This window comes from Scyliorhinus torazame, chromosome 12, assembly GCF_047496885.1.
Source record: "Scyliorhinus torazame isolate Kashiwa2021f chromosome 12, sScyTor2.1, whole genome shotgun sequence".
Classification (NCBI taxonomy): domain Eukaryota; kingdom Metazoa; phylum Chordata; class Chondrichthyes; order Carcharhiniformes; family Scyliorhinidae; genus Scyliorhinus; species Scyliorhinus torazame.
The window spans coordinates 181,873,131-181,886,344 of NC_092718.1; the positions used below are offsets into that span (position 1 = coordinate 181,873,131).

Genomic DNA, 13,214 nt, shown 5'->3' on the forward strand with positions numbered 1-13,214 from the left:
TTGAATTTGCTGCTGATCAAAAGACCCCAGGCAAAGCCACAAGAGACAAATATTTTCTTACCTGTTACCAATGCTGCATAGATATCAGCTTAAAGTGGAATCAATTCTAGCTTTAGCAATATCACTATCCTCTTCTTTTAGTCTGGAATGAATTAGATCATAACGTACTTTAAAAACTCAATTAGTGCAAGACAACTGCTTTAACACTTAGTCACACATACATTCATTCTTTGGCAGTGCTCCAGTAAGCACAAAGCAGCGATGACATAAGAGAAACAGAAAAGCATGGCTTACATACTCATCTAATGATACAAAAATCCATTCAGCGCTGCTGAATTAAATGCATTTTAGTCGCGTTCTGAGAATAGCATTTGATTACAATATTCAAAGGGTATATAATTCTGAATACATAAACATAACGTAACATCAAATTTATGTTAATTCATCTGCTCACTGTTCACTACTTTCAACTGGTGTGATCATTAGGTGCTTCTGTTATTAACTGTTTAACCCATGGCATTGTTCAGTTGAGCATTTTATATAACAAGACGGGTGAAACTTAATTTGATGCCTGAAATTTTCAGATATGGATTTTAAATTCTAAACCGTTAAATGGGGTCTTTCAACAAAGGGACTGATTGCTGTCAGAATTTTAAAAGTAAGGTATTTGATCAGAATTGCCATAGCCAGTAATTACAATTGGTCAATTTGCCCCAACAATCCAGCTTACACACATATGTGCGTATACATTAATACTGTGTGTATAACATATACTTCTTCTAAGTGCCAGAGTAGCATTTGACCTATTTCCATCTCTCTATTTCTACCATGCCTAAGTATATACTTACTACCCACTCGTAATTCATCGAATCCTCCATATTCCTGACTTGTGTCCGCCAGATAGTTAGGACAATGTTACATTTCCCGCTCAAATTCACCACTGTTTCAAATCTCCCACCTTGGGCTACAAGGAACCTCAGGAATTTCAAATGAATGATGGATTCAAATGACTTTAAACAGTCAGAAAGCATGGGACTGTTTTCAATGTGATTAACAGTTGGAGACAGAAATTGAGGAGTCTGAAAAAGTTAAAAATGGACAGGAAACGAAAAACAGAAGTGAATGAAATGTAGAAATAATTGAAGGAGGATAGAGAAGTGAAGGGAGAGAGTGAAGCAGACAGAAATGAAAGAGAAGGGAAGGTGGGGAGAGGTATTTTGCAAGTTTGGGACTTCTGTCCAGACTTCAGCTGGAAGGGCACAAGACATTGACAGTGTTTGGCAAGAATTTGGCCACAATATGTTTGTGAGGTATTGAACTAGATACTAATTATTATTCTGATTATCATTATAGTCACATGGCAGGGCAGCACAGTGGCGCAGTGGTTAGCATTGCTGCCTCACGGCGCCGAGGTCCCTGGTTCGATCCCAGCTCTGGGTCACTGTCCACGCGGATTTTTGTACATTCTCCCCATGTTTGCGTGGGTTTCACCCCCACAACACAAAGATGCGCAGGGTAGGTGGATTGGCCACGCTAAATTGCCCCGTAATTGGAAAAAATGAATTGGGTACTCTACATTTATTTTAAAAATTAAAGATTGTAGTTACATGGCTGGAATATTTGTGGGCAAGGTGAAGTTTGAATCATAAAATCTAAGCTTGAGAAATTTAGAAATTGAGAAATTGGAGACAATGCCAATGACAAAGAAATTGGTGTGCTCTGCACAGCCAGTCATTTCTGACGCAGGTTCCATCTTGAGAAGGATTTTTGCCTGGCCATCCCTATAATATAAAGATCTGGCATAGAAGGGGCTAACATGGGACTAGTTACAATACCACCCACACATGACCTGAGTTTCGGGGGCAGTCTTGTACTGGACAGGGAGGTGCGTAGAGGCAAGCATGAAGACAGCTCAGAGATTAGACCATACACTGTATATATGTATACAACTTGTTTAGAAACACTTGCTGTTAAATTATACAAGACTCAGAACCTCTTCATGAGGCTTACCAAACTACACACATCTTACGACAGTGCTTGGAAGCACCAGAAGAAACTGATCTGCTAATGTGTGAGACCACACTGTCCTACCAGCTATTTTCCAAATTTGGGCCACATGGGTCCATTCAATAAATTGGCACTTCATTCACAAAAGATCAAACATTCAGCTGCAGGATTGTCCACACACTGGTGTTATTTAAAGGGCGAGGCACCCAATTTGCAAGTAAGGTAACTTTGAATGAACTTCTGCTGTTGCAAAATGTCAAAGTGCTTTGGTTTGCTGTTGGAGATGTTCCTGGAGTTGATAGGGGATGTTTCTGCATCCTCACATGGGGCAGGATAGAGGCATAAGAGTATTAGCTGAACTGTCCAATAAAGGTTGCGGTTTCACTGCCTCTTGTCTGCAGGATGACAGGGAGTGGAGCAGAGTTTGCGAAGAAGGCAAGTTTATGGCGATGACCTCTACCCAGACTGCTCCATGCTCCTTTATGGTGGCAAAAAGGCTCTCTATTAAGTCAGCCAATTGACCCAGAAACTCAATTTGTATGGCCTTCCGCATCCTCCTGTATGCTACTCTGCCGTGGTCCTCATCTGAGTCCCCTGCAGCCGGCACATCAACCATCCTGTAGGAATCTACCGTGCGGTTTAAGTGTAATCTCGTATACACTTCAAAACTCAGTAGAATTTAAGTTACACTTCTCGAATGCGAAATAAAAATCTTTTATTGTGTCTATTGATTATAATTGAGAGACAGCAGCACGGTAGTACTGTGGATAGCACAATTGCTTCACAGCTCCAGGGTCCCAGGTTCGATTCCGGCTTGGGTCACTGTCTGTGCGGAGTCTGCACATCCTCCCCGTGTGTGCGTGGGTTTCCTCCGGGTGCTCCGGTTTCCTCCCACAGTCCAAAGATGTGCAGGTTAGGTGGATTGGCCATGCTAAATTGCCCTTAGTGTCCAAAATTGCCTTTAGTGTTGGGTGGGGTTACTGGGTTATGGGGATAGGGGAGAGGTGTTGACCTTGGGTAGGGTGCTCTTTCCAAGAGCCGGTACAGACTTGATGGGCCGAATGGCCTCCTTCTGCACTGTAAATTCTATGTAAATTCTATGATACTAAGATCTTCTTGTGGTTACAAATCAAATATTCTCAAAAAGCCCTTGCCAGCAAAAAGACTTTAAGAGAAATAATTGGCTTAATAGTTTACAACAAATTTAACATTCAAAATACAGTAACGGTTCTTTGCTCAAAGCAAAACAGCTTGTGCGAACTTTAAGAGCTACAGTGGAAATATGAAGCTACGAAATAAGGATAGAGAGTAGTTAAGTAAAAAATATAGAGTGATCCGGGATGGAAAATGGCGTCCCGAATTTTAAGGAAAATTTTATCAGTCTAACTCCATCTGTCCCTACCCCTGAGTGGCTTGGATGGGTTTCAAATGCATTTGGTTGGATGGTTAGTTGTCAATCATCAATGTGCAACATATATTCGGATATGTTGCATTTGTAGATTTTTGTGTGTGTTAGAATGTGATATATCCTCTTAATCAATTCTAGTTTTCACTGGTTTATTGCTGACTGTGCTTTTGTCTGGATTCTGAACAATGGTGTGTTCATGTAGTCATGGCGACCTTGAGTATTTATGATATCAGTAAAAGTGTTGCATAAGTTTAGCTGGTTTTTGAAGGTTTCAGATTCTGTGTTTTGCCACTGCAAATTCTGCAAGCTGGATGAAATCCATTTTAAAATGGATTTTAAACTGGGCTTTCGTATTTACACTAAAATGGCTAAATCAATGACCCTTTTACCTATCAGAAATAGCCAGTTTCCTACACATCCTTTTCCCTGGCAAGGCGGCAGCCCACTCATGCCTGGTGAGTCACCATGTGCCAGGTGCCAACTCCATATCATTCCTAAGGTTAAGCTTGTGCTGGTGTTTATGTGTTAATTGGTGTTTATTGATGACGGCGTCATCAATGCTGAGCTACTGCCCTCTGTCTTCTTCCTGGGGCTGCTGTCACTGGGCAGATGACTGCCCTTGGATAGCTTAAAGCAGATACTCAGAAGGGAGAGTTGAATGTGGTTGGAAAGCTAGAGGTCGATGGTCACGTCATCTGCAGATTATTCACCATTCTAGAGAGCAGGATAAGGCAGAGCTGGGAATTGAGATGGGGAGTAAGGCAAGAACATACCATCATCCTGAATATTTTTAATGATGCCAGATTCCATGGTCTCTAATGCAGCCAGTCCCACAAGGCAGCGAACGATCTCCTCCATAAGGTGTTCTGATGTATGCTCACAAGCTTTGGGTGGAACCTTGTTGAAGCTCGGGATGAGGCCATTAAGTGGCCATTAATTGGCCACTTAAGGACTTGATTGGTGGCAGGCCGGGTAGGTCGTTCATGGGACTTCCGACTCAGAAATTAATCATGACAGAGTCGAGGGGCTGGAATCTCTGTTTGGGAGACTATGTTCTCCCACCGGAGGTGAATTGCAACCGGTTTACGGTTCCCCTGGGAGCGCAAACCGGTAAGCAATTCAGTGTACCTTGCCATGCAAATTTATGTATGACGTGGAGTATGAGGGGTTCCTGAGGGAATCCCACTAGCGGCCTGCCATCTTGACCAAATGGCTGATAACGAGGTCCAGTTGCCAACCACCCCCTCCCCCCGTACCGCATATCAGCCCCGAATACACCCCTCCCCTGCACAGCAAACCAGCCCCCCACCCCTGGATAGCCTGGATGCGCGCCCCCCCCCCCCACCCCCAAGTATGAGGGTGACCCGACCCTCCCCCATGGGCCCCTTCAATAGGGAGATGCCCCACAGGGACCCCTGTAATAGGGAGACATCCCACAGGGACCCCTGTAATAGGGAGACCCCCCCCCCACAGGGGTCCCTATAATAAAGAGACACCCCACCACGGGGACCCCTGTAATATGGGGACTCCCACAGGGACCACTGCCTAAAGGGACCCCTCGTTGACCCCTTCCACACAGACCGCTTTCCCCCCCCACACCCGAGAAAAGAGACCCTTACTGGAAGTTAGAGAGCAATTCAAACAGGGGCAGTGAGAAGATTTGCAGCCGCAAGTTACCTTGAAGCTCTACGTGTCCATTCCTGGAAGGAGAGCAGCTGTAACCCATGTCTGGTTCCCACAGATCCATTAGCTGCAGGCCATTCATAGCTTTTTAGTAGTATCCTGTGATTGACAGCTTTTGCAAACCATCAGCACCTTTGATTCATTCATCTCCCTTCATGGTTCAGTGGCCTAAGTGGTAAAACCCCAATGTTTACAAATATTGACCACATCAAAGAGAGGTAAGTGCATTCCAATCACCAAGTGCATTCCAATCACTCAAGCGTGGCGGGGGAGGAGGCTCTGCGAGAGGAGGGGTGGACAGGCAGTGCATTGTTTGGGGGTAGGGGGTAGCCCTCAGTTGGACTCCGATGGTCTTTACCACCGTGGCCCTGGTGTGGTGGATCTTGCGGTGGGCCAAGGAGGTAACTCCTTGGGGTAGTTACCCACTTGTCCCACCGTGAGGTCCGCCACCCCAGGGCACGCTGGTAAAGACCACAAGTGCTCCGCGCCCACGTGATTTCCTGCCACGGTAACCGGAGAATCATGTAAGGCCTGCCCATAGAGTGTCGGGCCCGCTAAATGAATACAAGTGGTCATTAAGACCCATTTGCATTCATTTACATGCTCCCGCTGGAGCACGGTCATGGACCTAGGTCCTGCCACCAGCGGTGGGTCGGAGCATTATGACAGGTCGCCGTCTGGCGTCAAACTCGATTATGTCCCAAAGCTTGATTCTTCGTCCCATTGGGGACTGCAATCCAGGCGTCCCAGGGCGGAGACTCCCATCTGATACCAGTACACCTCCATCCTGTTCAATTATATGCCCATCCTACCTCTAAACCCCTTAATTGAAAAAAAATGAATTGGGTACACTAAATTAATAAAAATAAATCTTTGCTATGGTTCTCAGCGAGTACGGGCTCCCCCAAGGAGTGGCAGGGGAACTCCATTCAGCTATGTATAAAAGGTCGGCCAGTAAGACACCGACCATAAAGAGACCCGGTAGATGGATATAACCAAAGTTCTTTATTCTTACTTGCCGTGGACTCCTCGTGCCCTTAATAAACCTACCTCCACTAGATTTTGTTTTATAAATTTAGAGTACCCAATTCATTTTTCCAAATAAGGGGCAATTTAGCGTGGCCAATCCACCTACTCTGCACATCTTTGGGTTGTGGGGACGCAACCCACGCAAACGCAGGGAGATTGTGCAAACGCCATATGGACAGTGACCCAGAGCCGGGATCGAACCTGGGATCGAACCTGGGACCTCGGCGCCGTGAGGCTGCAGTGTTACCCAATGCACCACCGTGCTGTCGCACCCCCAACTAGAATTGCGATCCCTCCGCACCCAAAACGTAATGCATATAAATTTTTTAGACCTAAATATTGTACTGTAGCGTTTTGTCACTTAGTAAAGCTTAGTCATGTGCACCCCTGGTCCATCCCAATACCTATGGGGACTATACTGGCACCTCTGCTCTGATCCCTATAATGTGCCAGAATTTAAAGAACACCAAAGTATATCATGGAGTTCACCTGACCAACAACGTTTAATAGATTTTGGTTTTGAGAAGCACAAGGACTCACTTTACATGAGTGATACAACAGCGATCTAAAGTGTTTTTAAACAAAAACAATGTTTATTCTATGAATCCAGGAAACATTTTATAAACACACAGTAAACGTCTTATCAACTACCAACACTGATACTCCCCCCAAAGATACAATACACTATAGGTAACCCTTAGTAGCTTTCCTAACAACATCCATAAGTCAAAGACCCTTTGTAACAAAAACAGTAGGTTTGCATTCTTTACAGAAACAGGTATTACTTTGAAATCATCATGTGATCTGGAGACATACTTTAGCTTGCAGAGAGAGACCAAAATACACCTCCTTGGTTTGAATGCAGCTCTCCAACTGAAAACGAAACCAAAACTCAGATCCAAAAACAGCTTCCAGCTCAAAACGAAAGTAAAAAGCAGAGCCAGAGCCCAGCTCCACCCACACAATGACATCACTGTGGCCACTTGAGAAGACAAACATTTCTTAAAGTGACATTCCCATGACATCCCCGTCTAAAAACCATCTTCTATTCAGCTAAAACTGTAGGGCCTAATTCCAGCTCCTATTTGTGTTGTCTCTTCCCACTGCCATCTTCTTGATTCACCCCTGCCTGATCAAAGCCTTGCTTGTCCCTCCCCTTCCACTTGCTGCTCCCCTGCCATATCAGATCAAGCTGATCTGTCTCTTAGCTCCACCTTCTTTTTCACTTGCCCACGTCTCCTCAATCCTTACCTCCCACATTGCATCACACCTAAATGCCTCGGCCTTTATAAAAAAGCATCAAAGATCTAGTCACTGGTCATAGAATTCCTGCAGTGCAGTAGGAGGCCATTTGGCCTATCGAGTCTGCACTGACCCTCTGAAAGAGCACCCTACCTAAGCCCACTTCCCCGCCCGATCCCAGTAACCTCACTTAACCTGCACATCCCTGGACACCAAGGGGCAATTTAGCACCTAACCTGCACATCTTTGGACTGTGGGAGGAAACCGGAGCAGCCAGAAGAAACCCACGCAGACACGGGGAGAAAATGCAACACTGAATACACATCAGTTTAGGAATATGTGTTGAAGCCAAGCAGACACATTAGATACTTGCAAAAGAGAAAGAAGACAGAGAGGGAAGACAGAAAGGGTGACAGAAGCAATGGAAAGACTGAGACTAAACTAAATTATAGTTGTTTGTTCTTATCGCCTGCAGTTTAACTGTGCTTCCAGGATGTGTTTGCTGCTTGGATGGATCGAACATGGTTTATCACCATGATTGTCAGTGTGTTGTGACTTGAGAATGGGGAAGAAAGATATGTGAACAGTTGCATCGGACCTCAGCATTTCTAAAGTGGTTCATTTTTGCCAAGGCAATGTTTGTGTATTTAGTGCATGTTTGTTACTGTCGCAATAAACAAAAACACCATTTTACCCAGCTTTCAGGTGAGGGCAGAGGCAGCGACATAGAATTGAAATCCGAACATTTCTACAGGCAAGCAACAAACTCCCACTTGAAGGCTGAACTATCTCATTTAAATGCAGCCCATGTAATGCACAAGCTTACTTCTGGATCATTTGGAAAAAGGAATGATTTGCAAATGTCAGGCTCTGGTTAGCAATTCTAATGACCAAAGAGGTAATTACTGCATTTCATGTTCAAGCATGTTATACTGCATCAAGGCTGACACAAATGCCCGGTTTTATAATGTACGACTGTGAAATAACGTCTGAAATGATATGGAAATTGATGTGCAAGAGATTAATGGCTGTTCTGGTATGAAAGATGGCTCATTTCTGTCAGTCTATTATTTAAAAATGCCTGCTTAATTGCCTCTTTCCTTGAAGAAGAAGTGAACTATATTATCAATTGCAACCAATAATCAGGTCCACCAGCAGAAAACGGATTAACAAAATAAGATAAACTCCTAAATAAGCTCCCGGGAGGAAATTTTAGATGGTTCCTGTGTTTCATCCCAAACAGAATTCCAGCTTTGTGGTTCCAAGCTCGTACTTGCAAAATGAGCAATAACGTCCTGAGTTTCAGTGCAAGCTGAAGGCCGCTATATAATATATCCCAGTTAGAAACATAAGCAGCCAATCACCAAAATGCAGTGAGATTTCAAATATATAGGATCATAATAATTCCTGAAAATAATGCTTAAGAAAATTATACATTATTTTCAATCTTTCCACCAGAGTTTCCACAAACACGATATGCATCTAAATGTTTGAAGTCATCAAGAATGTCACTGCCGTGGAGAAGGCAACTTGCACTGCTGGTGGTGTACTTTCCTCTGTTCACTAACTATCGCAAAGAAGTGGATTTTTTTCATCTTCACGTCTACTATTTTAACTAAAATTAGTGAAGAGTGAACTAAAGACCAACTCCGTTCATCACCGCTGTTCCATGGCTGCAGTGTGTATGATCTGCCGGATACTGTGCAGTAACGTCCCAAGATTCCTTCAACAACACCTCCCTAGGCCGGACCTAACCTGCCGAGAAAGATAAGCAGAGCAAGTGCATGGAAGCACTGTGAGTTCCAAGTTCCCTTCAGAGTCACACATCATCCTGACTTCGACCTATATCACCATTCCTTCAACACTCCTGGATCAATATCTTGGAACCCCCTGCCAACTGTCCTATGGGAGCTCCTGGAGTTCAGGTTTAAGGCCCATCACCACCTTCTCGGGGGAAATAAGGGATTGACAATAAATGCAGGCCTTGCTAGTGGCATCCACATCCAAAAATATATATTTTTTCAAGCGAAGAAACTATTCTTAAGGAAGTGGACCTAGAAATTGGTGGTCACCTTCCACGATTCTACAGACTCTGGAACAGTTCCTACAGATTGGAGGGTAGCTAATGTAACCCCACTACTTAAAAAGGGAGATAGAGAGAAAACAGCGAATTATAGACCAGTCAGCCTAACATCAGTCGTGGGGAAAATTCAAGAATATAAAATTATAAAAGATTTAATAGCAACAAACTTGGAAAAGTGGTAAGATCAGACAGTCAGCATGGATTTACGAAAGGGAAATCATGCTTGACAAATCCAGAGAAATTCTTCGAGGATGTAACGGGTAGAGTTGATGAGGAGGAACCAGTGGATGTGGTTTATTTGGTCTTTCAGAAGGCTTTCAACTAAGTCCCACATAAGAGGTTCGCGTGTAAAATTGAAACGCATGGGATTGGGGGTATTGTATTGAGATGGATAGAAAACTGGGTGGCAGACAGGAAACAAAGAGTAGGAAATAACAGGTCTTTTTCCAAATGGCAGGCTGTGACTAGTGGGATGCCGCAAGGATTGGTGGTAGGACCCCAGCTATTCACAATACACATTAATAATTTGGATGAGGGGACTAAATGTAATATCTCCAAATTTGCAGACGGTAGGTGGGAGTGTGAGCTATGAGGAGGTGCAGTGTGATTTGGACAAGTTGAGTGATTGGGCAAATGCATAGCAGGTGCAGTATAATGTGGGTAAATATGAGGTATTTGTCCTTGTACAGCAATCTCTGAAGGTAAGCATGCAGAGTGTGGTAGTCACCACTGATGTATTATACTGTATATATATGGGTTTTACGATAAGGCCCCTGGACTACAGGTACGGCGGTAGATCCCTGCCTGCTGGCTCCGCCCAGTAGGCAGAGTATAAATATGTGTGCTCTCCGTACAGCAGCCATTTCGTCAGATGCTGTAAGAGGCCACACATCTCTGTGTAATAAAGCCTCAATTACATTCTACTCTCGTCTCGTCGTAATTGATAGTGCATCAATTTATTAAACAGAGATTTTTCAGAGATGGATCTCCGCATCAAGCCAGATCGCCTGCAGCTGCATCCTCAAGCAGACAAAGCCAAAAAAGACTTTGAACATTGGCTAGCCTGTTTTGAAGCTTACATTGGGCCTACGCCAGACACAATCCCAGAAGCACAGAAGCTTCAGATTCTGTACACGCGGCTGAGCGCCAACGTTTTTCCCCTCGTCCAGGATGCGCCAACCTACGCAGAAGCCATGGCGTTACTGAAGGAAAATTACGCTCAGCGGACCAACAAAATCTATGCCAGGCATCTCCTATACATGCGGCGTCAACTTCCCAGTGAGTCTGTGGAAGACTAGTGAGAGACTGTGACTCGAACCTACTGATGAGAGACACGTTCGTTACGGGCATAGCGTCTGACTACATTCGCCAGCCCCTCTTAGAAGGGGCCACACTTGATCTTGCGGCGACCATAAAACTAGCGCTCTCGCTTACGGTCGCATCACGCAACGTTCAGGCCTATGCCCCCGACCGAGCGGGCCCACCCCCCCGTGCATCGTGGACCCCGCCGACAGCCACCCCATCATGGACCCCATCAGCGGCAGCCCCCAGCCAACCCCACGCCTGCGCCGTGCGGCAGCCAACCAACCCCGGGGGACCCAAATGCTACATCTGTGGACAGTCAAAACACCCCCAGCAGCGCTGCCCGGCGCGGAGCGCCCTCTGCAAGGCCTGTGGCAAGAAGGGACATTTTGTTGCAGTGTGCCAGGCCCGCTCAATCGCCGCTATTGTCCCGGCACCCCCCACGTGCGGCCAGTGGGCGCCACCATCGTCCCCTCCTCGGACCACGTGCAGTCCGTGGGCGCCGCCATCTTGCTCTACTCACAACACATGCAACCCGTGGGTGCCGCCATCTTACCTGCCTCAGGACCCCTGCCCGCCGGGTACCTCATCAGGCCACTCATCGCTTGCAACCGCCGACGACCAGCCGCGTCTCGCCTTGGTCACGATTGACCAGTCTCGACCGCACAACCTCACGACTGCTTCGACAAAGGTGAAGGTCGACGGGCACGAGATCTCCTGCCTTCTGGACTCCGGGTGCACTGAGAGCTTCATCCTCCCCAATACGGTAAGGAGCTGCTCCCTCGCGGTACACCCCGCTAACCAGAGAATTTCCCTGGCCTCCGGATCCCACTCCGTGGCGATCCGGGGGTACTGCATCGCCACCCTCACCGTCCAGGGCGTGGAGTACAGCGGCTTCCGCCTCTACATCCTCCCCAACCTCTGCGCTGCCTTGCTACTGGGCCTGGACTTCCAGTGCAACCTCCAGAGCCTAACCCTGAAATTTGGCTGGCCCTTACCATCCCTTACAGTTTGCGGCCTCGCGACCCTTAAGGTCTACCCGCCTTCCCTTTTTGCAAACCTAACCCCGGATTGCAAACCCGTCGCCACCAGGAGCAGACGGTACAGCGCCCAGGTCAGGACCTTCATCAGGTCTGAGCCCAGCAGCTGCTGCAGGAAGGTATCATCAAGGCCAGCAACAGCCCCTGGAGAGCCCAAGTGGTAGTGGTGAAAACCGGGGAGAAAAACAGGACGGTCGTTGACTAGAGTCAGACCATCAACCAGTACATGCAGCTAGATGCGTACCCCTCCCACGCATATCTGATATGGTCAATCAGATTGCACAATTCCAGGCCTTCTCAACAGTGGACCTGAAATCTGTTTACTACCAGCTCCCCATCCGTAAGGCGGACCGCCCCTGCACTGCGTTTGAAGCGGACGGCCGCCTTTACCACTTTATTAGGGCTCCCTTCGGCGTCACCAACGGGGTCTCGGTCTTCCAACGGGAGATGGGCCAAATGGTTGACCGGTACGGACTGCGGGCCACCTTCCCGTACCTGGATAACGTCACCATCTGCGGCCACGACCAGCAGGACCATGATGCTAACCTTTCCAAATTTCTCCTCACTGCCACTCTCCTCAACCTCACGTATAACAAGGAGAAGTGCGTGTTCAGCACGAACCGATTAGCCATCCTCGGCCATGTGGTGCAGAACGGAGTTCTGGGGCCCGACCCCGTTTGCATGAGCTCCCTCATGGAACTCCCCCTCCCCCACTGCTCCAAGTTCCTCAAACGATGCCTGGGGTTCTTTTCGTATTACGCCCAGTGGGTCCCAAACTATGCGGACAAGGCCCGCCCACTCATTCAATCCACCGTTTTCCCACTGACGGCTGAGGCTCACCAGGCCTTCGACCGTATCAAGGCCGACATCGCCAAGGCCACGATGTACGCGGTCGACGAGACGCTCCCCTTCCAAGTCGAGAGCGAGGCATCAGACGTCGCTCTGGCCGCCACCCTCAGCCAGGCAGGCAGACCCATGGCATTCTTTTCCTGCACCCTCCATGCCTCTGAAATTCGGCACTCCTCCGTCGAAAAGAAGGCCCAAGCCATCGTTGAAGCTGTGCGGCATTGGAGGCATTACCTGGCCAGCAGGAGATTCACTCTCCTCACTGACCAACGGTCGGTTGCCTTCATGTTTAATAACACACAGCGGGGAAAGATCAAAAACGATAAAATCTTGAAGTGGTGGATCGGGCTCTCCACCTACAACTACGAGATTTTGTATCGCCCCGGTAAGCTCAACGAGCCTCCCGATGCCCTATCCTGAGGTACATGTGCCAGCTCACAAGTGGACTGACTCCAGACCCTGCACGACAATCTCTGTCACCCATGAGTCACCCATTTTTACCACTTCATTAAAGACCGCAATCTGCCCTACTCCATCGAGGAAGTCAGGGCTATCACCAGAGACAGCCAGGTCT

The 13,214-nt window shown here is 47.0% G+C and overlaps 1 long non-coding RNA gene across 2 annotated transcripts in view; it reads right to left on the bottom strand.

Moving 5' to 3' along the window:
- Positions 1 to 13,214, bottom strand: part of LOC140387263 (uncharacterized) — a 57,111-nt gene that overhangs the window by 34,161 nt on the left and 9,736 nt on the right. For both annotated transcript variants that reach the window (XR_011933811.1, XR_011933812.1), the window contains exon 2: positions 62 to 142. This is a non-coding gene — a long non-coding RNA (uncharacterized lncRNA). The remainder of the gene's footprint in view (positions 1 to 61; positions 143 to 13,214) is intronic.